At 31.9% G+C, this 25242-nt stretch overlaps 1 protein-coding gene and 1 long non-coding RNA gene across 2 annotated transcripts in view; one reads left to right on the plus strand and one right to left on the minus strand.

The window, feature by feature from the left end:
* LOC145305803 (uncharacterized) overlaps positions 1-25242 on the minus strand; it is a 112058-nt gene that overhangs the window by 44577 nt on the left and 42239 nt on the right. The gene's annotated exons all lie outside the window — the stretch shown is intronic.
* LOC145305608 (uncharacterized) lies at positions 21984-24887 on the plus strand. Its single transcript, XR_013874637.1, has 2 exons — positions 21984-22233; positions 23283-24887. It is a non-coding gene; the product is annotated as an uncharacterized LOC145305608 (long non-coding RNA).

Consider the following 25242-nt stretch of genomic DNA (forward strand, 5'->3'; position numbering starts at 1 on the left):
TACGTATCAACCACTAATTGTAATCTACAGAATGATTTTGTGTATTGACATTGGAAATGTTACGGCGATTGTTTTACCCCTGTAGATACCTGGGTAAAATTTATAATTTAACATGTTATGTCTCTCAACCACCCAGGGACGTGAAAGCTAGAGACATTCTAATGAGTATGTCATTAATTTTGAACATATGTCTTTACAAAACTGGCAGACATTAGATCTCAGAAATAATTTTTTATGTTTTTTATTAAAAAATTGCTATTTGTGTGTTTTTGAGTCAAAACCTGGCTTATTTTTTAGTTTTTTAACTGTCCATCAATTCAAATTTAAAAAATGATTTGTTATAATTTGCATGGCCTTAGGGACCTCAAAAATAATGCTCTCTAAAGTGTGTCGTTTTACTATTTTAACGGATAAAATAGATGTCAATGTGCCATAGTTGTAAACTTTTTAAACAGATTTTCGGACACTAATAAAATGTTTCTTCCAGCTGGCTAATATTTCAATAACACCCAACCTCTCCCCCCTTTTTACATTTTACCTTTTTACATTATTAAATTACCCCCCCCCCCCACCCCATAAATTTTACCCTGGGGGTAAATTATTTTTGGGGGAGGGGGGGAATTTACACCTGCCAACAGATTTCAGGGGTGGTAATTATCCCCCCCCAAGCAAATTGGGGGGGGGGGGCTTTTTCACTTTTTCTTTTCCACTTCTCCTCTCATCTCCCTCATTTTTATATTTTTATGACGTCACATGGCTGATTTTTGAGACATTTTGTTCCGCTTCATTTTTGTGAAGAATTATGTTGACTGAACTAATGCATTTGACAGGCGCCGTTTGTTTTCTTGGTTGCGAACAAAAATGAGCAAAGAGGCGAAAATGAAAATTATCACCATCAAGCAGAAAAAGAGGAAAAGATATTTATCAAGCTAGTTGTTGAAATTTAACATGCAACAATACATTTTGTCTTAAAAAAGATAAATCATAACTTAACTTCCTTTGGATCACAAACAAATGTTTTGATAAACCCTAGTTTTGATGTTTTTTTTTAATAATGAGTAAAAGCTTTGTTTTATTATACAGTTTAATAACTTTTTCTTTTAAATTCCCAAAATTTATGATAAATATCTTTTTTACTAGCCTATTGTCCTTTTTGAGAATCGGGCATATAATGAGTTATGACACTATTAGGCAGAATTATTTAAGGTTAGTTGTAATTTTTAAGAAGCGCACCTATTTTTATGTTTAAACTACATTCGTCAATCTGTCTTTCTCTCCGTCAAATACATTAGGAATAATGACCAACTTGCTTTTTAGAGTTAAGAGATAAAAATTACTGAAGATTTAACAAACAAAAGTAATTTGTAAATTGATTAAAAATATCCCAATTATTTTTTTTTATATAATATCATATTTTTGATTAATTTTTGGTTTTAAAATTTTAGAAGGCGGGAGTTTTGCGCTGGTCTAGAGAAGAGCAAACGTCTTTAACAATATTGAGGATCAGATAGCTGGCGACCAATGTTATTTTCAAGTGCTTCAATCAATCAAGAAACATAGAAATGACATCTAAAATACATCATAAGAAACAGATTAACTTAACATCCTCTTGATTAGAACTGTTTCTGAGTTATACAGAAATATTCATGTATAGTATCAAATTATAGACAATTTTTCACGAATAATTATAAAAAAGGGAGCAAGAAAACTGGAATTAATCTTACACGTTTTATTTAATTATCCGCGGAAAGATGTCTATAGTATGATGCGATTAACAACTAGACTAAAGAATCCAATAATCATTTGAATCTACAATAACTTTTTATACTATTTTAACTATAAAAAACATATCTTAAAAGCTTTAATTATGAAAAAAATATTTTCTTTAATGGTCCGTAAAATAATAAGTTTTTGTTAACTTGTAATATATAATTTGTAAGGATATATGTATATATATATATATTTTATGTGATAAAGAATTTCCCATTTATATGTACCAAAACCTACTTTTGATATACACATATATAATTATAATTTTACAATAATAAATAATGTACAATATTAAATATTGTTTTCTAATCAAACTGAAACGGAAAATTACAATCATTAAAAGGGGACTATGCACGAACTAGAGCAAGCGATTCTAAGCACCATCCCGCGGTGATTCTAAAAGTTTAAAAAAAAAAAAAATAGGTTACCCTCCCTTTTTCTAAATTAACATTTTTCATTGAATAAGTTTACTTTTGTATCATAGCAGTTTAAACTCAACAAAACATTTGATGATATATAGTAAGAAATGCCTAACAATTCAAATTTTTTTCTCATATAAAACCATGGTGAAACTTATTTAAAAAAAATTTATATAACGATATTAAACACAACCCTAGTATATTCACCAAAAAACATTTAGAATCATTGCTGGAAGGTGCTTAAAATCACTTGCTCTCGTTCGTGCATACTCCTCTTTAATTCATCTTTGGTCACTGGTGACATTTGTTGTGTATTTGTCGTCTTAGGAATTCGTCACAGTTGACATTTTCCTCCAAAGCGACGCTTCAAGGGTAGAAAACTCCGGGTTTTGTTAGTTTTGGGTGCGCGGGGCGGGAGTTGCTTGTGACAGCAGCCGTTCCCATTGGCCAGTCTGTATTGACGGGTTGTTGATGGTTGCTGGGGGTAGTTCCGTTGATGGAAATGACAGGTTTACTAGTCTTTGCAGCCGTTTCGCTGATTGAAGTAGTCGCACTGCTTATATCCATCATCATGACCTGGCGCGGCTATTGCTGCTGCTGAGCTGCAGCCTGCCCAGATCGGCAGCTGCTTGCCTAATCGTCTCATTCCTTAATTTTTCAGGTTTTCTGTTTTCAGACATTTGAGAATTTTTTTGGCATTTTGATTTACGATGAGTAAGTTAAGAATTATTTATCTTACGATATGTAAATGACATAGATGGGGGAGGGAGGGGCTAGAGTGTTTGTGTGCTCGTTTAGGGAAACCTCCCTGATTTTAACTATTTAGTTTAATAAACATTAATCAATGCATAATGTTTGATTTGAACAAAAAAATATTTTTTAAGAAGGGGAAATTTATTTTATTCACTTACTTATTTACTTAGCATGGTATTACAGACAATTTTCCACAAATACCTATAAAAAAATCAATACAAAAAAAACTGGTTTTAATCTTATACTTTTTTATTTCAATTTCCGCAAATAGCTGTCTAAAATACGATACGATAAATAACTATTATTGACAAGGACGTCCAAGCTTTTTAAATTTATAATTAAATTTTAGGGGTTTCTACAGCCGTAAGCCGTTTTTTTTGTTCGATTTAGTGAAAATAGACCTTCCAAAGATTACTTATACAAAGTTTCATAACAAAATCGGATTCTAAGTGCCATTCGCCCATATTGATTGCAAAAAATATTTTTTTTTGAAGAGTTTGAAGTCAACTTATTAAACAAAATATGCATTTTATTTACATATTGAAAGAAAAAATATGTATTTTTTGTTTTATAAGTCTAACTCTAGCTACTCAGGGATCTAAAGGTATAAGACAATGGCCGATAAATTGGTGTACATTCCGAATGATGACATACAAAATTACCCCTTTTTGTAAATTAAAATTAGTGGTTCGAATGTTAGGACACTCAACTTAATAAACCAACCAATTAAAAATTCAGTAAAAGTCCTCAAAGTTGTTAAGCCAACGAATAAGAAAACTCTATTGTAAAACTTTGGGGACTAGTGTAATAAACAGCCCATTGTAATCTCTTTCTCTGATATCTACGTACTACAGTTGACTATAGTTTGTCAGTACTCCCAATATTGTCGATTTTAAATATATGACCTTTCATTGCATTATAAATGAAGGGAGGGAGTGGATATTGGGCTGTTTATTATACTTGTCCCAAAAGTTTTCTTAATACCATTTTCATATTCGTTGGCTTGACAACTTTGGGGACTTTTACTGAAATTTTATTGGTTGGTTCAGTAAGTTGTATGACAAAACTTTTCAACCACTAATTGTAGTCTGCAAATGGGGTAATTTTGTGTATCATTATTTGGGATGTACATCAATATATCGGTCATTGTCTTATCCCTATAGATCCCTGGTATTATAGCCATCTGCAAACTATTGAGCTTGTTTTGGTTGCGCTTGTTATTGTTAAATACCTTAAACAAGTGTTATTTTGTGATATCATTTACTTTAAAATGGATTAAAAATAGATTTAATTCAATTAATGAATACCTACATCAGTCTAAGCAGCTATCATTTGAGATCATTATACATAAATTAAGAACTATAAAAATGAACTTACTATAGTTGCTCTTTTTAACCCCTTTTAAATATAAATGTTTTTTATTTATAGTGTATTTATGTATTTTTAAAAGCGAAGCTTTTCTATAATAAGGCCGGTCGGTCCATCCGTACGTCAAAGTTAGCATTTTCGTAAATTTAAACAGGTTAGAATTGTCCTATCGATTCCAAACTTTGCATGATTATTCCTGTAGTAGTTAGGTACAATTTTTTGAAAACTGATTCCTAATACAACACGGTACAATGTTATAAGCAAAGCATCTCTCTCAACAAGTCCCAAAAATGTAAGTATGTCCTTAAACAGTATCATCTATTTATGCTGTTTTGCATCAAATTTACTTACAATATTGTTTGATTCTGCTAATTCAGTTCTGACAATCTACAGGTGTTAATGTTCGTCGTCCTTACATTTAAGATTTTCGCTTTTATGGATGTTGTCATTCTTGTTTATTACATTTTTATGTAATTTATAATTGTGCGCCACTTATGAAGATTTTTGTTGCTTTTTCAACATTATTCTAGTTTTTATTAAAAAAATTTTTTTAATTTATTTTAAAATTTTAACTGTGTATTTTTTAATAAAATGAAATAACCTTGTATCAATAATTGTAAGTTTTTCTCATAATTATTTTGTTGGGGCAACAGGCAATTTTTTAAAAGGAAGTGTTCGACTTAAAAAATGCATTCTTGAACAAAAGGGTATGTTTTCTTAAAGTATGGCAAAAATGGTTCAGTGGTTACCTAGATCTTAAGTTTCATACAGACAGACATTGCTCTAAGTTGTAATATAGAAAAGAAGTTAGCTGAAGCTATTAGTTTATTAAACTTAAAGAGATTGTACATATTTAACCAAGAATATTGAAATAAAAACTTTTTTGTAAAACAACCTTACGGCTTAAATATTTGGAAGCACATTTTATTAAAATGGTTTAAGCTTAAACACTATTTATACTGCATGTTTGATCTTAGGTTTGAGTTTTATAATTTTGACAAGAAATTTTAAGAGATGAAAGCATTTCTAATACAATTTCAGGGTCAAAATCAATCCATTCTAGTAAAGGTTTTTCGTTAACAACATCTATTACATCGGCAAGAATTGATCTCCAATCTTGAAGCTTTTCAATTTTGTCTATAGTTGCCGTCCTTTCAGAATTCAACGTTTTAATTCGGTTAGCTAATGATTTATAATCATCATTATCCTTATCAGGATTTCTAATGGTCATTAAATGGAGTGACAAAATTGTTTCAGTTTCGGAGTCGGATAAAAATGAAATGTATCCCTTAAACTTATTGTCAGTATCCGTTAAAATTTTTTCAGATATTTGTACCAACGTTTCAAATCGGTTAGCAGATGATTTAAGATCATCATTATCCTTATCAGGACTTTTCTCAATGAGTGACTTAAGTGTGTCCACCTCTGAAACTGTTAGTGTAGCAAAATAAATCAGAGTAGTTTGCCTTGATTTGTTTTCTTCCTCAATCAAAGTTGCAGGACTCAGTTCAAATAGAACCTAAAATTATAAAGATGTTATTAAATTTATCTATTTATGTATGCTTTGTTGTCATTTATTATTAGTATCTTTCGTACAAGCAATTTATATTAGTTTTCTTTTTTAATGGAGGAATTTGGAAAACTTGAATTGACTAAACTTATAAAGAACATTAAATAAATAACCTGTCGAAGAGGAACAATTTTTTCTTGAACCTTAAATAATTATCCTATTATATAAAGTAGTAAGATTTTTTGTCTGTAGTGAAGGATCTCAATACCGCTTTGCAGATTTGGGTCTATACCGTGAAGCTTCTAAAAGGTCCAGGAAAAGTTTTAAACTATTTTTAGTAGGGTACTCTCAACCCTCGAAATACATATTGCCACTAGAAATATGCCCCACAACATATTTACTTTTTTAGTTTTTCTATTTAAAATTAGGGCAAGGTAAACTTGGCACCCCCCCCCCCCCTTCCTTTCACCACAAGTGTCTGGGGGCGTAGTCGCTAGTTATAAATAACATATTAGAATTATGGGTTCCACGACATCCCTCCATAAGGAGCGATTCTTCGTATTTTTTACAGTAGCTTTTCTCGTATTTCTAGCCCCTGCGGGGGGCTCTTACCCTGCGGGGACAATTACCTAACCCTGTGGGGCAATCACCTAACACAATATAACCTAACCTAACCTAAAATAACCTATAAAAATCCATTTTTAAAATACGACTAATCGCTCCTTATGGAGGGATGTCGTGGAAAGGACTATACCCGAATTATGTAATAGTAATTATAATAATATTTAATAATACCTAATCCAAAGTTTACCTTATAAATCTGTGAAGTCGTCAGTTGCTCAAATTGTCTAGACATTTCCTAAGATGTAAAGTTAACAATTTATACATGGTCCAAGAAAATGGACAAAAAAATTGAATTCCCCAGGTTAAGATAAACTAAATAAAAACATCCTTTAGTAAGACTAAAACTTATGGTGAACAAATCATGATACTAGCTAAATTTGATGTGTTTTCCTGTACATCTTTGAGTAATTGAATATTTCTGAATTTTTAATTCTTGAATTGATGTTTAGACACACACTTTATTGTCAATATGATCCATTTAAGAAACTCAAGTGATAATTTTATTTTTGTGTTATATATATTTATCCCTGTAAATCTGTTTTTTTTGAGTTTTTGTAGTTTTGGTGGGATTAAGTTTGTACGTTGATAGTCAGTTTGGATTTAATTTAGCTAAGTTTGGATTATCTATCTGATTTTGTGTTTGTTTTGAAAGTGTAGCTTCTCTATAATTGGTTTGTCAGGGAGTATTAGGTATAACATTAGTTATTTATTCTTAGGATAAATAACCTATGATATTTAACTATTCATATCTTCCTTATTATATGTTTTGTCATATGCTTCATATTGCAATAAGGAAAATTTTTACATGATATAAGGAGGGGGGGATATGGTGACTCGTAACATGACATACCAGCAATTTTATTTTGGGTGCTACTCCCTTAATTTGGGTAAAAGCTTTTTGGTTGTGTCACTAATTACTAAGTTTTGGTATCTTTCAAAAAAAAAACGGCGGCAGGACCGCCGCTGCCGCCCTTCACCGGCATTTTCCGCCGCCACCAAAATTTTTTTTTTATTGCATTTCTCGTCGAATTAGGCAATTTGGAATAATTTGAAACCATGTTTTTTTTGGCGGCGGAAAATGGCCGGAGCGGCGGTACCGCCGCCGTTTTTTAAAGACACCAAAACTAGGGGTAATTAGTGCCACAACCAAAAAGATTTTACCCAATTATCTCTATAACTAAGGGAGTAGCATCCAAAATAAAATTGCTGGTATTTTATGTTACGAGTAGGGTTATAGAAGATATAGAAGATTCAGAAAATATTGTTCTTCTATCTTCAATTATAAGAAAATTACAGCCATTTAAGATTTAAAAAAAACAGAGATTTTTGTTGTAAAATATAGAAGATTATATTGCCGGATATCCGGCCATTTTCAATATCCGACCGGATACCGGATATTGAAACTATCCGGCCGGATATCCGGCAATATAATCTTCTATATTTTACAACAAAAATCTCTGTTTTTTTTAAATCTTAAATGGCTGTAATTTTCTTATAATTGAAGATAGAAGAACAATATTTTCTAAATATGTTTATCTTTATGTAAATTTTATGTTAGAAATCTCATAACATAAATTTTGGCGGTGGCAGCAGTACTTGGCAGCTGCCAGCTGCAAACCGACGGTTTGCAGGTAAACGGCAACGGATTTTATGAAATTGTAATATGTCATGAAGATATATAAAAAAGCCTAAGTTTAAAATTTGAAATCTTCAAGTAAAAATTTGCAGTCACAGGAACCGTTTAAAGATTTCTGGAGACCTGGAGGTTCAGGACTTGCAGGATTATACCTGGAACCTGAAATCAACTTGAACACCTATATTTCATATGAGGATGTATGACTATAGGATATTTTAGTATTAGATAACATGAAATGCTTTGTTTAAGTAAAAATATATTTTTACTTTTTACCTGAATGACCTTACCAGATTTGCTGGCATCCTGTGCCCGCCAGGAAGGAGGTATTAAAAAAATTTTAACTCTCAGTTATGTGTCATACCCATATTTCGAAAGTCACTTAGATATAGCCCTCTACCTTTTATACACAGAAAATGGGATAGAAAAAAACAGAGGGGGGGGGGGGCAGGCATTCAACGCCACATCCCCGCCCATCCTCCAATCGTGAAGGGGTTGATATTACAGATTGAGGGAAGTAATAGTTCATTAGATTTATTTGCTAAGAAGAAAGATCATTTAATACTTACTTATTTTTTAAGTTTTAATCTTAATTTTATCCTATTATACAAAGTAGTAAGCTTTTTTTGTCTGTAGCGAAGGATCTCGCTAACCGCTGAACTGATTTGTTCTCCTTTAGAGTGAAGCTTCTTATAGGTCCCAGGGTGGTTTTAGGCTGTTTCATTTTTATAAAAAAAAGTCGTTCTAAGGTTTTAAATTATTTTTCTGCACTTTCATGTCCCTTCTAATATCCCTAGATACTAGGGACGCAGCCGCTAGTATAATATAAAACACTAGTTTATGAAGAAATTTTTTTTGCGGGTATAGTCCTCTTTGTGGCAACCACCCTTTAGGAGCGATTATTCGTATTTTCACAGTAGCTTTCCTCCTATTTCTAGCCCCTTGCGGGGGACTCTAACCTTGCGGGGCCAATTGCCTAACCCTGCGGGGCAATCACCTAAACAAATATAACCTAACCTAACCTAAAATAACCTATTAAAAGCAATTTTAAAATACAACGAATCGCCCCTTAAGGTGCGTTGCCACAAAAGGGACTATATTCTTTTTTGATACTTTAATATGTAGTAATTTGGCCGGTTATCCGGCCGGATATCCGGTAATTTGGCCGGATAACCGGATATTTGCCGGATATCCGGCATTTGAAATCAGCCGGATATCCGGTATCCGGTATCCGGCCAAAAAAATATCCGGCCCAACCCTAGTTACGAGTCACCACATTCCCCTCCCCCTCCCCCATTTACCACAGAAAAGCTTTATCTTAGGAAATAAAACTGCCTTAAACATACTGGAAAATTAAAATTAATAGAATTTATATATCAAATACCTCATTTTCCTTCTTTATCCTTTGTAATTCAAGTCTTGATCTGTTCACTTCATCCTTAATTAATGAAACTGGCTTAAACATACTTGAAAATGAAAATAATTGGATTAGAAGCCATACTAGAAAACTCTTTAGAAAATAAGTCTATTAATATTGTTTTTTTTATGTAAATTTTCCTATCATTCATTTTAAAAACCTGCAGCATGTAGTGGTTCTTGTAGGGAAAGTATTGTTAAAGCTGCTTGATTAGTAGAATCCTAACTTCCTGCAAATCTCCCTCCTTACAACCCTAGGGCATCTTAGGGAAGGTTGCGTGATTATAATCTGACAAATTGCAACAGCATTTTGTCAACTAAGTGCAAAGTCTACCCAACCATAGCGTAGTGCGCTAACCACTACACTATGTAGGATTAATCATGCCAAGTTACATAACAAAATTTAGATTCTAAGTGCCATTTGCGGTTGATTACGAGATGATTGCATTAAAACCACCCCTTTTATCAAAGAAAAGCTGTAACTCAAAACTGGCTTAAACATACAGAATAGGATAAATGTATTATATACCTCAACTTCCTTTTTCATCCTTTGTAATTCAAGTAATGATCTGTTCACTTCATCCTTAATTAATGAAACTTGCTTAAATATATTTAAAAATGAAAATAATTGGATTAGGAGCCTTATTGGAAGACTCCTTAGAAAATAAGTCTATTGATATTATTTTAAAAATGTAAATTATCCACTCATTCTTTTTACCTAAAATAAGTTAATTAGTATCAGGGAAAAGGGAACGTGATTCTGTCAAACAATAATAAAGGAGAATTTCCCCACAACCCCCATTTTCCTCCTCTTCTTACCCACCCCTCTTCAGTTATATCAAAAAAACAAGATATACCCCCACCTTACTTCGAAAGGTTTCGTGATTTTTTGTTGAAGTGATTGTTAGAATAGTAGGCCTGATTAGTATATATTATCAACCTGCAGCATGTAGTGGTTCTTGCATAGGATTCCATAGGTGTAGCAATCATCTAAGCGGTTCACATGCTGCCGGCTAAAAGTAAATTAAAACAAAATTTATTCGCAAACTTTATCATAAATGACATTTTTAGTAGCGAAGCTACTCTATAACCTATAATGTCCGTCCGTCTGAAACGTTTTGGGGGAAACGTGATTTTCTCGGTTCATTTTCAAGATAGACGACTGAAATTTTCAGTGATTGAATAAGTTTAAATTCTGCATACTTCTATAAAGTTTTTTTGAGATTTGCATATTAGTTGGGGTGCTAGTTCGATTCCTAGATTTTTAGGTTTTCATGATTTCTATACTCCTATTCAAGATATACGGCTAAAATAAATTCAGGGATTAAATAAGTTAACATTTTACATAATCCTACAAAGTTTCATCATGATTTGTTTCACAAATAACAAAACATCTTACTAAAATGGATAGTCAGTTGATATGGTGTAGCAGAACTGAGGCAATCCAATATAACGAGTAACACAGGGGCCCTAAAAACAAGATTTTATCTAATAAAAATGATAGATTGCACTGCACATGTCTAGTTTAGGTACATTTAGTTCTTATGCAAAGTTGATAATTTAACATATTTGCAAGAATGATGTGATTTGTTGAGGTCTTTGCAAATGCAAATGCAATAAATTAATTTTTTCCCTGCTGCAAAATTTTTAATTTTTTTCCCCTCCTGGTTTTTTTCCAGCGAGGAAGGGGAAAAATATTTACAGAACTCCCCCTCTCTTGCATATTCTTTTAGTTTTTTACACCAAGGATGGGAGAAAAATTTTAAAAAAATGTTTTTAGTTCTCTTAATTTTTACATTTTTTCCCCTACCATATGTTTCTTTATTCCCCCCCCCCCCTTTAGCAGGGTCAATTTTGCAGAATATACACCCTTGGTATTTAATTATATTTTTTATAAAAAAAGAAAGCAAAAACAAAGACCGTCATACAAGAAAAGATTGCAATTATTGGCATGCACAGAGTTTTTCCAATGTGGTGTATTTCTTGAGTTGATGAAACAGGAAATAAAAACCTCTAAAGTAAAAGTACCAAAAAAAAGTCAAATTAATTCGTATCTGACTTTGAGATGTGTGTTACAGACAGTTTTTAGGGTTTTTGAATCAAGTAGTTAAAAAAAATTTAAATACCTTGCAAGGGATCTCCTTTTCCTTGGCCCCCAAGTCAGGGAAAAAGTTGAACAGATTGCAGCTGTTATCCGTGCCCTGAAATAGTAAACTTTTATTGTTTTTGTACCTTTTTTCATATAGTTTTAAACTTTCTTTAACTGCTTTGTTAATGTCACGCAAATTTAGCATTCAATTTATCATAAATGGGGTGGTTTTATGAAAAACTTAATAACTTTAAATATTTCAGTCATCAGAAATAAAATCTATGCATCTTGTTAAGATTGACAATTTAAAAAAAATCTTTACAGAAATGAACTGTGCTTTACCAATCATTAATAGATTTCAATGGTATGCAAAAAGTTAGAAGCCCAATTTGAAATTTGGATTATCTTTACAATAAGTAAATTTTACATAAGTTTTTATCAATTTTTTTGGCTAAAAGTATCAAAATACAGTTAATTTTACAAGAATGACATGTTGGAAATAAATCTTATTTGAAAGACTAACCAGATGGGTAAAAGCCATACATTTCTTCATTCTAACACAGCTCTCTAGGCATTCATCCAAAGTCATATTTGTGTAAACTGGTCCAACAACTATATAATATCCAATACAAAATCTTAGGGGCTAGAGCTTGCCAGGTTTTATTCAATAACTGTTTTAATTATGAAAAATTTCGTTTAAAGTATTATTTGATAAGTATACACATTATTTTAGCAAAACTACCCAAAACATTAAGAATATTTTAAAAGATTTGAATATTAAAAGTAATTTTGTTTCTATTTGTGCTTGGAAATTGTCCTGACTCCAAGTGGGTGAATGTTTTGTTTGTCATTTGAGCAAAACATTCATCTCCAACAGTCCCAGCCTCTGCTGCTTGGTTCCACATAACCAACAATATAAACAACATCTGTATCATCCTGATTCTGAAAATATAACATACCAAGGCAAACATTATTTTATCCATAAAGTGGGGCAATAAAGAAAATTAATTATAATAAAGTAAATCTCTTAGTTTAACATATATATATATACTATAATAAGGGATTTTTTTTCTATAAATTCCACTGAACTATTTGATCTTTTAAGTAGAAAAAAAATCCCCTTAAAAACATTGATGCAACTTATTTTTCCTTTGATATTTCGCCAAGCAAACTAACACTAGGTATTTGATTCATGTATGGCCACAAAATAATGACTTTATATTGACTGAAAAATTGGCATATTTAAAGTATAACAATTGATAAGATTGTTATGAAGAAATGCTAATTAAAACTAATAAAATAATTTTGATAAGAAAATACATAATTCTATTCAGTGGCGTGCGAACCGAAGGGGGCATTTGGGGCAATCGCCCCCCCCCCCTAGCGACCAAAACGCCCCCCCCTGCCCCCCCCTAGCCGTCGCCCCCCCTGCCCCCCCCTAAATGTTGAAAAATGCCCCATTTTGCCCCCCCCCTGGTCACCAAAAATGCCCCTTTTTGCCCCCTACCCTACAAAAAGCAAAACTATCCCAGTTTCCAAAAAAAATATCAAGAAATACTCACAAAAAATTTTTTTGGCGCTTCGCCTTACAGACAGCTACTTACTATCATTTAACCTTACCAATTTTTTTAATTAGTGTAGAAATTAGGTTATAATCTTTTTTCACTGAACATAACAAACCAGGTAATAGGAATTATTTTATTTTGTATAATATAAACTTTTTACCAAAGAAATTTTGTACATCCCCAATGATGATACACAAAATTACCCCTTATATAGATTACAATTAGTGGATGAAATGTATGGAAACTCAACTTAGTTAACCAACCAATCAAAATTCCATTAAAGTCCCCAAAGTTGTTGAGCCAACGAATAAGAAAATTTTATATGAAATATTGGGGACTAGTGCAATAAATAGTCCAAAAACCCCTCTCTCCCTGCATATTTGAAGAAAAAAAATTGCACTTCGCGCACTTTCAAATGATTTCTGCTTTTTATAATATTGTATATTTTGTTTTTATTTCTATAAAAATATTTGTAAACAACAAATATTTAATCAAAAAGTTATTTTATATAAAAAAGAAACAGCGTTGATATTTATCTAAGCCTTTTTCTCAACACTGTATGCCTGTCTAAATGAATAACTATATATGATGTCATATTATTTTCAGAATAAGTTTATCATTTTTTTTGTGTACATACCCTTACAAAAAGATATGTTTTTTTTTTATGGCAATTTTTATTAAAAACCCTTAAAACTAACTACACTCTATATTCCTAACTTGATATTAAATACGCCACTCTTGTTGTCTTTAATTGATTTTAGTTCAAAGGAGAAGTAAATATTTTTAGGTGCGCTTCACGCACTGCCCTTATAAATCCTTGGAAACACCACTTAATGAAAAATTAACAGAGTTTTAAAGTGCCATTTATATATGTTGATATAACTTTTTAGCTTCTCTATAATTCACTATAGCTGTCAGTACGTAATGCTAAGGGGGAAATGTGATTTTTTTAACTGCAATTAAAAAAAGAAGGCTAAAACTTGATGTTAACATTCCCATCATTTTGGAGTATAATTAACTATTAAAGATTCATGGATGTAAGACTGCTTTTCAGGACGTTTTTGGCTATTTTTGTATCTTTTAAATTTTGGGTATAGTCCCTTTTGTGACATTGCCTCGTAAGGTGCATTTCGTCGTATTTCCACAGTAGCTTTTCCCCTATTTATAGCTTCTGCGGGGCCAATTGCCTAACCCTGCAGGGAAATCACCTGACCTAACTTAACCTAGAATAACCTATTAAAAGTTACTATGAAAATACAACGAAATGCCCCTTAAGAGGCGTTGCCCATAAAAGAGACTATACCCCAAAGTTTTCCATATTTCTAAGAGATTTATATATCTGTAGATGAAAGGACAAGTACAGTGTGTTTTTTTTATGAGAACTTTTTTGAAAGCAATTTTACCCCACTTATAGTTATCAGAATTTAATGATTGATGACTTATTTTCTTCGTTTTTTAATGCAATTAATAGAACACCAAAAAAATATTTCAGTTTTTATTTAAAAAGTACAGTAAAATCTAAAATTCAAAACTTAGGTGTCAACGTCTAAAAATGGTTTTAGCGCATTTTTCTTATGCTCAAATATTCAACCTTTTGCAAGAATGGCTGCTTAACACTTCAAAGTTGAGATATAGAGCTAACAATGTATACAGATACTATTAGGTACATGTACTAGTACATATCAAAGTTTGAAGGTCATATCTCAACCAGGGAGGGAGTACTGGCCCACCAAAGTCGACTACAGAAAATTCAATTTTTTTCTTGCAAAGGGTAGAAGATTTAGCTGAAAGAAAAATGCGCTAAAACCATTTTTAGATGTTGACACCTAAGTTTTGAATTTTAGATTTTACTGTACTTTTTCAATAAAAACTTAAATATTTTTATGTTGTTATATTAATTGCATTAAAAAACGAAGAAAATAAGCCATCAATCATTAAATTCTGATAACTATAAGTGGGGTAAAATTGCTTTCAAAAAAGTTCTCATAAAAAAAAACACACTGTATTTTTTTTTATTTTTTACATAGTTCTTTTTATCTTTGGTTTTTATGGTACGAATAATTTTTTTTTTGGATTATAATATTAAAAAAATAAAATTTCTTGCTGTTTCGATTATCCAGTATGTAATTTACTTTGACTATCATCACACCACAACTTACAGGAAAAAGGATTTGTGACTTTTTCTACCTAAAATATATATTTATTTCAACAGATGCTCTTTAAATCTACTTGTCTGTATTCTTATTATTTATTTTTTTGTGCTTTGCTACTTAAAGATGTTGTCATCCTTGTTGTCATACAATAAAGAAATATTTAAAATCAGTTTTACATAATAGATAAATTTTTGGTAAATTATTTCCAAAATGAGTGTTTTTATCTCCCCCCCCAAATTTTTTTTAATGGGGTTATTCATCCTTCCTGCTGAGATTTTATAACATCCCCTTCCACCCATAAAAAATGTTTTGTGGTGGGGGGGGGGGGGAGGGGGGAAGGTTAAATTATCTTCTGTACTTTTTTTTCGAAGATGCTTTCTAGCTCCCTTCCTTCGGTCATTGCAGGGTGGGGAGAAGGGATGGGGGAGAAGAGATGGGGGATATAAATGGGAAATAGGGATGGGGAAGAAGGGATAACAACTAGAAGGCCCATAATCAAATAATCCCGCCCCTTAAAACGCCCTTATTTAAAATTAGTATATATAATCAAAATGCAAAATTTTACAAAATCTTCAAAATGCCCCCCCCCCCCCTAGACAAAGTGCTTTGCACGCCACTGATTCTATTGATAAGATTGTTATGAAGAAATGCTAATCAAGACTAATAAAATGATTTTGATAAGAAAATACATAATTCTACAGCATGACCCTCGAAAAAGTATTTTTAAGCATCTGCAGCCCTTATTTCTTAATGAATTATAAAAAAATACATATGTCCTTGTTCTCCATAGTATTCCACATAAGTAGATATAAAAATATTTTTTTTACCTCCATTAACACCGGAGATTTTTAGAGCTAAAGTTTTGAAAAAGTGACTGAGGAAAAAGTAACTTTTAACATGAAACGACTTTTTTAGCAAAATTAAGGTAGAAATCCTTTTATTTTTGTTACTAGCAGAAACTTTATACAAAAATGAAATAAAAAATTTAGTTTTTGAATAAAAAGCATTTTTTTACACATATTTTTTGAGTCTTTTTAGTTTAATGATATTTTGAAAAACTTACTTATTAGGCAAAATTTTTTAAGATTAAAAAACCAAATAAATCTTTATGAATATAGCAGGAAAATTGTTTTTGTTTCACAATCCTAACTTTAATAACAAAAAAGTTATGAAGAAAATAAAATTAAAACATAATGATTTTTTTGTCTAAAAAGCTTAATTAACCCCCTATTAAATTATTGAGATGTCAGAAAAGTAGGCGGAGCAACTGTCATAATTAATCCTTTTCTCAAATAAGGGTTAATAAATAACCTAAAATTTGCAAATAATCAATTCATTCAGTAGTATTTTTTGCCATTAAAAATTTATATTTTTTGGTGGAATAAAAAAGAAATAATTAGTTAACTTGTTTTTCTTTGTGTCTCATTATTCAGTTGCCAGAAAAACATAATATAACCATCGAAAAATAAGGGAAACAAAAAAAAAAATTTTTTCTCAGTCACTTTTTCAAAACTTTAGCTCTAAAAATCTCCGGTGTTAATGGAGGTAAAAAAAAAAATTTTTATATCTACTTATGTGGAATACTATGGAGAACAAGGACATATGCATTTTTTTATAATTCATTGAGAAATAAGGGCTGCAGATGCTTAAAAATACTTTTTCGAGGGTCATGCTGTATGTCTGATTATGATTATCAATTACTCATAAGTTTTTAATAATCATAAAATCAGGGGCCATGATTTAGAAAATTAATCTAATATAAATTTGCTGAAAAGAAGGTGTCTTAACTTTTTTGCTTTTTATTTAAATAGCTAGTTGGTGTTTTTAGTAAGAAGTAGATGTAAAATTGTCCATAGAATTTAGATATGCAATCGTTTTTTTTTGTAGACCTCTTATTTTTGAAGTAATTTAAGATTTTAAAAAATTAATTCAATTTTAAGGTAATAAACGCAAAAAAAAGAAGAAAATTGCCATTATAAACAAAAATAGTAAGATCTTTAATTTGACACCTTACTTTTTGAATTCAATATTTGTGTGGTGTAATGTTAAAAAGCTTAAACAGTCTTAATTGTTGGCTGTATATTTTATTCAGCTTTACAACCAACTTGTCCTGGTTGCTGCATATCAATGTGATTAAATTATCAAAGTTGATATTTCCTGCATAAATATAATTGTAATTTTCACAAATATTAGTAGATAATAAAATCAATTATAACTAATGACAATTTTAACAAAATTATCTTGCCAAATAAAGGACAAACATCATTATTTAAGTTTAGATTGTGTAGGAGTTATAAATCATCTATCAGACAACCCCATAATTGAATTTAAGTGAATCAATGAAGGATCAATTGCACTAAAAACAATTTTACCATTTACAAATAAAGCATATTTAGGGGTACCCAAATTTTCATAAATATGATCTGACCTTCATTTGCCTTAAAAATGATTGGTTGGTTAAAACTAGTAGCCCGACTTTTCAACTAATAGTTTTGACCTAATTCTCATTATTGTGGATGTACAATTTGTCTCATTCCTTTGATTTTTTGTTCTGCCTTCTTGCATTTTTGAAAAAAATAGGCACATAGTTTTCACTTACTCTACCAATTCAACAACTTCTATTCAATTTTATTTTCCATAGAAATCTGTCTTTAATTTTTTTCTGCTTTGCTATTTATGAATGTTGTCATCCTTTTTTTTATTCATCAAATTTTTCAATTTCGTCATTAAACTAACTACTTATACAAAATGCCACATCACAACTTGAAACTATTTTTGTGCCGGCATATACATTATACATATGTTATCATCAGGGCTTAAGCAGACAATCCTTCTTATTAGTAGCGAAGCTACTCTAGAATTTGAAATGTCCGTCTGAAACGTTTTGGGGAAACGTGATTTTTCTCGGCTCCTTTTCAAGATAGACGCCTGAAATTTTTAGGGATTAAATAAGTTCCCATTCTTCATTTTTTCTCCAAGTTTCACCAAGATATGTTAATTAATTGGGGTGCTAGATCGATTCCTAGACTTTTAAGTTTTTATGATTTTCTCGAGTCCTATTTAAGATAAAAGTCTAAAATTTCAGGGTTTGAATTCTGCATAATTCTAAAATATTTCATTGGGATTTGCTTATTGGTTGGGGTGCTAGTTTTTAAGTGTTCTTTTTCAACTCCTAGTCCTGATAAACGACTGAAAGTTTCAGGGAGTCCACAAAGTTTCATTAATGTATACTAATCGGTTGTGGTGCTAGATGGATTCCTAGATTTTCACATTATAAATCATAAAAGGCTCTGTGATTTATTTTAATTTTTATTTTGTCTTACTCTATAGTTCATTCCGGATGTCCATCCTTAATATTTCAGCTTCGCTACTTATGGATGTTGTCATCCTTGTTTCGCTCACAAGTGGGTTTAAACTTGAGGTTTATGCGCGGCTGTAAAGCCCTGGTTATTATGATAATGTATTAAAGGAAGCCTTCAAGAAATTTTCTTTCTTTTTATTTCTAGAAGTTAAATCTAATGCATTGCTTGGGGGTGACTAGACACCTTCCCTTTCTGTGCACAGTGCCCATAATGGCATCAAGAGGCTTTCTTACACAATAATACCTTTACAAAATCTTAAAACTTATAAATCTTTGATTTAAAATTGTCTGCATCAAAGTAAATTCTACACATGTTTTAAATGCTGGAAATTCTGAAGCAAATTCTGAAGCGAAGCTTTTCTATAATTAGGGTCAGTCCGTCCGTCCGTTACAGATAGAATTGTCCTATCGATTTTAAATTTTGCATACTGATTCCTATAACAGTTAGGTACGCCTTACAAAGCGCAGCAATTCTATAATCGTTACCAAAAAGTCCGTACGTCCATTAAAAGAAATGTTTTTTTTACTTTTTTGACAAAAAATTTTTGAATGTTGAAATTATCCTAATCATCTGATTTTTTAAATACAGAGCTGGATCTTTAAATCATTTCAATGGTGCGCCAAATCGGGGTGAGCCAACTTTCCACCAATGAGAGCACAGCATTTAACGAAATGCCGCGATGTGATTAGCTGAAATTCGGCGAACCATTGAAATGATTTAAAGATCCAGCTCTGATTCCTATTACAACAAGGTATAGTGTTATAAGCGAGCCATCTCTATAATCAAGCCCTAAAAACGTCAGTATGTCCTTAAGCAGTAACATGTATTTCATCAGTTTTGCAACAAATTTACTAACAATTTTGTATAGACATATGCATTAATATTCAGTTCTGACACTCCTCGAGTGTTAATGTTCGTTTGTCCTTCCATTTCAGAGCCATGCTTTCATATAAGTTGTCATCCGGCCTTGATTTTACAAAATTTCTGACCAAATTAAGTAACAAATTATCTCAAAGACAAGATGTACAGGGTGGGGCAAATAAGACCGGACAAATTCTATCTTCTAAACAAATGAACATAAAATCGTCAATTTTCAAGATTTTATTGAATTTTAAAAACTGGCAAGCAAAATAGATGTATGACTATTAGATTATTCAATAAAATCGCCGCCAGCCTTAATTACCGCCTCCTCAACCGCCGGCAGGTCCAGGTCAAAATGTACCCGTCCAAGCTGGCGTAGTTCTCGTTGATAGTGGCAATTAGGGAGGTCTTTGTGGTATGGGCACGTCTATTGGTGCATGCTTTAAAGTAGCCCTAGGCCCAAAAGTCCATTGAATTAAGATCGGCTGCTGGGAGGCCACATTTCCTTAGGAACGTGAGTAACCGCAGGATCCAAATTCGCCCAACTTTCAAGCTACCCTTAGACACGAAGGCTCTTATTTGGACCACAGTTGAGCTAGAACGACGTTCTTTACTTTTTAGAAATGGCATGAAGTTTCAGCTAGAGTTGTCAGAGTAACCTATAGTCTAAAATGAGTTTTAAAGTTCAATATGGGTTCCTAGAGTCAAGAACCAAGAAATTTTCACGGTTTTGTCGTTTTTTTACAGCTTAAAATCTGCCCCGTTTCACTTTCCTGGAGTACTACGGCCAAGCCATTTCAGAAAGAGAGCTCTAGTCTTTTCTAGTGTCTTACTTATGTATCTAACAGTATCCCCAGCAAGTAACATAACTCTACCTCACCTACAGATGGGCTGAGGTCAGATTTAGTGGGCCCTAGTCGAGAATCCAGATTAAACCACCGGCGCATTTGAAATCTGCCTTGTTGAACATATGCGCGGCCAGCTCGTTGTACACGTCCATCTACGTCCAAAGATTTTTTTTGCTAAATGGTCATTACCTAAGCTTTTTATAGTGTGGTCAAACGTCCTGATTGGTCAAGTAGTGTTGTCGCTATGGCCGTTTAAAGTTTGTCCGGTCTTATTTGCCCCACCCTGTATATTCTAGAAGAGAAAAAATTGCTTCTTTTACCTCAGCTGTTATCAAAGATTGTATATATAAATTTTCTCGTATTCATTCGAATCCGGTGGATAGGAACCGGTTCTCATCCATACAAAAAAAACTATGTCTAGCATCGTATTATATCCAGTTTTCTACGAATATAGAAATGTACAATCATAAGATTAAAACTAGTTTTTTTAGCCGGTGCCTTCGGCACCACGGGGCTAAAAAAACTAGTTTTAATCTTATAATTGTACATTCTATATCCGCGGAAAGCCGTTTATAATACGATACGAGAAATAACTATTAATGTATCCATGACATAAGAACATTTACTTTTTAGTAGCGAAGCTACTCTATAATTCACTTTGTCTGTCCGCCAGTCAGTCAGTCAGTCCGTAACGCTATGGGGGAAATGATATTTACTTAGCTCCTATAAATATGGAACCAAATTGAGTATAAAACATCAATAGCGGTCGGACTGCTTTTAAGCATTAATTTAGCCGCTTTTATTTTTCAAAACTAATTTTCTCTGTCCTTTTAAACAGCTTTTTAGATGAAAATCTTTGGTAGTCTGACTGCTTTTCAGCTGCTTTTCTTTTTTAAACTTTCAGACATATACCTTAATTTGTTAATGTTTCGTGATTTTAAGTTTTTGTATATTTATTTGCATATATCTCTCTTTCTTTCTTTTTGTTATGATAACAGTTAATCTGCTCTATAACTCACTTTGTCTGTTTGTCTATTTCATTATAGACTTTGTGCTTCGCTACTAATGGATGTTGTCATGCATGTTAATGAATAAATCATTCTTGTAAATATCTGTGAATAATTTTATTCAATTGTACAGGGGTGTCCAAACTTTTTTATTTAGGGGGGGGGGGGGGATTTATCAATTTCGTTTTACCCCCCCCCCCCAAAAAAAAAAAAAAAATAATTGTTTACCACGGGGGTAAAATTTGCTTGGGGGGGGGGGCAATTACCCCAAAGGCAGGGGTAAATTTTAAATGGCGGGGGGGGGGGTGGTAAAATGAAAAATTCGTAATCACCCCTTCCCCCCTCCCCCTTGGACGTCCTTGCAATTGTACTTAAAATATTAAAGGAGAAAAATCAGCATTTACCAAATGCTTTATTTAGGAAACTTCATGAAGCATGTTTACCTGACTTGGCTTTTCCTTCAGGCCTTATATTTAAATTGTAAGTTATAGATTTTTAAAACAAACATTGACATTCTCTAAAGCTCCAAAACTTTATTTATTAGAAAACTTCTTAAATGTTTTTCAATATATTAATACTAAAATGTAAATATACTCTGTGTATTTAGGGCTAGAATAAAAATCTTTGCATTTCAATGAACTTCTGGCCACAAAAATCAATAATCTACCAGAGGAGATGATTGCAACATTCAAATTATTTCTGGCTGATCCTGCTAGTTTCTCCAGACAAGTAGTATCGAACACCAAAGTTGGAAGACACAAAAGGAGTTTGGATGTTTGTAATATAGACTACTCCTCGGAGTCTGTAGGTCTAAAATTCAAGATGACTTGTGATGATCCAAAAATACCCTTAAAGGTAGGCATCACTGCTTTTTCCTCTATTTTCTTTTCTACTCGTCGATATATTTATGGAATTTTTGAGGGGTGTGAATCTTGAGGGGGTGAAATAACTTGGAATAATCCTTAATTTTATTATCTTGAAGGAGGTTGTTGTCAATTACCTACTAGCTAAGTTTTCAAAATAGACTTTCAAAATAATAATTTTCCTGTCCAAAATATTTTAGTACTCAATTACCGCATGGTATTATAAACAGCTTTCTCGTATTCATTCGAATCCGGTGGATAGGAACCGGTTCTCATCCATACGAAAAAACTATGTCTAGCATCGTATTATATCCAGCTTTCTACGAATATAGATATGTACAATCATAAGATTAAAACTAGTTTTTTTAGCCAGTGACTTCGTCACCTCGGGGCTAAAAAAACTAGTTTTAATCTCATAATTGTACATTCTATATCCGCGGAAAGCCGTTTATAATACGATGCGAGAAATAACTATTCTCGTATTCATTCGAATCTGGTGGATAGGAACCGGTTCTCATCCATACGAAAAAACTATGTCTAGCATCGTATTATATCCAGTTTTCTACGAATATAGAAATGTACAATCATAAGATTAAAACCAGTTTTTTTAGCCTGTGCCTTTGGGACCACGGGGCTAAAAAAACTAGTTTTAATCTTATAATTGTACATTCTATATCCGCGGAAAGCCGTTTATAATACGATACGAGAAATAACTATTCTGCAGAAATAAATGTGTACAATTTAAATTTAAAATCAGTTTTTTTTACATCCAAAATACCAAAGGCATGAACTAACAAAACTGGTTTTAATTTTATGATTGTACATTTCTATATTCATAGAAAACTGGATATAATATGATGCAATACATAATTTCCGTGTGACTGAGAGTCGGTACTTATCCACTGAATATTAATTGATTTCAAAGCCATACTGGAAAATATAATCATTTAGCTGCTAAAATATGTGTTAAATTGTGACCATTTTAGCACATTTCATAACTTAAACAACACAATAAATATTGTTTACTTATTTATTATTTAGAATGGAAGAGCTATGGTGGTTTTTGACAAACTGGATGGAAATAAAATTGAAGCAGGCTGAATTTAACATTTCCTTCACTTTCCCTAAAAACACAAACGATTTTAGAGTTTCAATTCTCTACAAATTTAGGGGATGGTATTATGCGTCAGAGGAGGAAGGTAATTTAATTATGAAGAGATCCTCAAATAAAAGAATAGTGATGGAACACAAGATTTAATACAGTAAAGCTTCACAAACCTTCACTTCATTTGCATTCACAATTAATCCTTCATATCCTACCACACCTTTACCAGCATGCATTTCTACTTTTGATCCTCGAAAATGTACTCAAAAAGCCGATTTAGAATTTGTTGCTAATAAGGACACTTGGCTAATTGGAGATTTTGATTGGGGTTCCCACAAGTATCAAACTAGAATTCAAAATACAGGACACACTCCTTCTGAACGGAGAAAAAAATAGCCGAAGGTAGGAAGATTACATGTGATATATTTCCCTTAAAGTAAATGGAGTAATACGAGGTAATGGCTTAATACATGATGTTCTAATTGGTTATAATATAAAATACCTACAATTCACTGGAGCGTTGGCTTATGATGATAGAATACCAACTAATGATAATTAATACATGCAAATAAAATTGAATCAGACCAAATCTACAGTAAAAGTGGGTTACAATACCAAATTATCAAAACAGGATTTGATCTTTCAGACCAAACAGCTTTAAAAATCTACTATGAAAACAATGAAGAAAAGTACATTGACATCAACCTTAATTATGAAAATTTTAAGATAGATTCAATTTTAAAGCCATCAAAGTTTCCCTTGATGTGCAACATATTCCGATTCTGTGAGGATTTTAAAACTGAAGGAGGGCTAAACATTGCAAACTTTCAACAACTTCAAGCAACTTTTGAGTTCAGTCTTAAGAGAGGAAACACAGATCAATTCAAGATTACAGGCACAAGCATGGATAACCCAATCTTCTTAAGAATGCAATCAGCCAAGTACTTGCCATCTGTTCTAACCGAGGATGGAGATTTGTTTGAGTTGTAAATCATAAATTATGGCTCACAATACATGGTATCAAAATCAACCAGAGATGACCTAAAGGCTTAGAAGGCAGAAAATAATCAGCTTGATAACAATGTTTAAGATATTCATTACAAAGATCATCTTTTGTTTACATATCAAGGAGGCAAGGACATAATTTTCAGTAACAACACTTTTTATAATATTGAAGTGACTACTATGATTCTTACCGGAGAATTGAAATCATAACAAAGAAGGTTGAAAACAATTATGAAGTAAGTTATAAAAAGAATAAACTAGATTGTAATATTGGATTATTAGATATGCTTTTGAGATATTCAAATGAAGGCTGTAATAAAACTTTCCAGATATTCGAAATCATAAACGAATTAAATATTAATACAACGAAAGACTATGTGGTTCTAATATCAAAATCCGAGTTTGACAAAGAAATTAAAAGAATCTTAGGCTTCAAAATTGAAAAGATTCCAAAATTTAACATTGTTATTGTTTACTAATTTGTATTTCATAATTAATAAAAATTATTCTTAATGTAAATAAAGCTTTTCCTTAAACTTGTCTTGTTTATCATTTGACTGTGCCAGATTATTGTTAGGGAGGTGTTGGAATCTGTTACAAATAAAGCCAGGTCACATTAATCAAGGGACACTAAAACTAGTATCTACAGCCAGAGATCGGTTTTTAATAAATGCCGCGTTTTTTCGTCAATTTTTTAGACATTGATTGATTGAACGAAGACGATGGGAGAGTATACAACATAAGAATTCAAAATTTTAAAATTATTATCATAGCCATTTGTATAATGTCTAATACAACTTAAATCCATTTTCGCTGCATATTTATATTATTAGATATTATACAAATGGCTAAAATGATAACTTTAAAGTTTTGATTTCTTAATTTGTATAC

This window comes from Acartia tonsa, chromosome 14, assembly GCF_053477335.1.
Source record: "Acartia tonsa isolate MP-2025a chromosome 14, ASM5347733v1, whole genome shotgun sequence".
Lineage (NCBI taxonomy): Eukaryota > Metazoa > Arthropoda > Copepoda > Calanoida > Acartiidae > Acartia > Acartia tonsa.